The sequence below is a fragment of the Benincasa hispida genome, chromosome 5, assembly GCF_009727055.1.
Source record: "Benincasa hispida cultivar B227 chromosome 5, ASM972705v1, whole genome shotgun sequence".
NCBI lineage: Eukaryota > Viridiplantae > Streptophyta > Magnoliopsida > Cucurbitales > Cucurbitaceae > Benincasa > Benincasa hispida.
In genome coordinates, this window is record NC_052353.1 from 64,736,800 (window position 1) to 64,737,144 (window position 345).

Below are 345 nucleotides of genomic sequence, written 5' to 3' on the forward strand. Positions count from 1 at the left end.
ATTTGCCCATAATTGACATGCTAACTGCATCCTATATTCACTCATCTTCTCCTGAGTGATTACGAATGAATCAACACCAATCACTAAGTGTTCTAGTAATTTTATTGCAAAGATGGCATAATCAAGCAATTCGTGTTGTATGTTGACGTTCATAGGTCGCGAGATTTTCCAATGGGCTGTGGATAGGTCCAGCTTTGAATGATCCACGTCACAGTAGTGAGTAGGGATGGTACTGTGACAATCAATGACTCTAGCCAATTCACCAGCTTTTTCATTGGTGTGTATGACGGAAGGGAATCGAACACGAATATATGGCCTCTGTTAATGTCCATTGCAAGGACCATC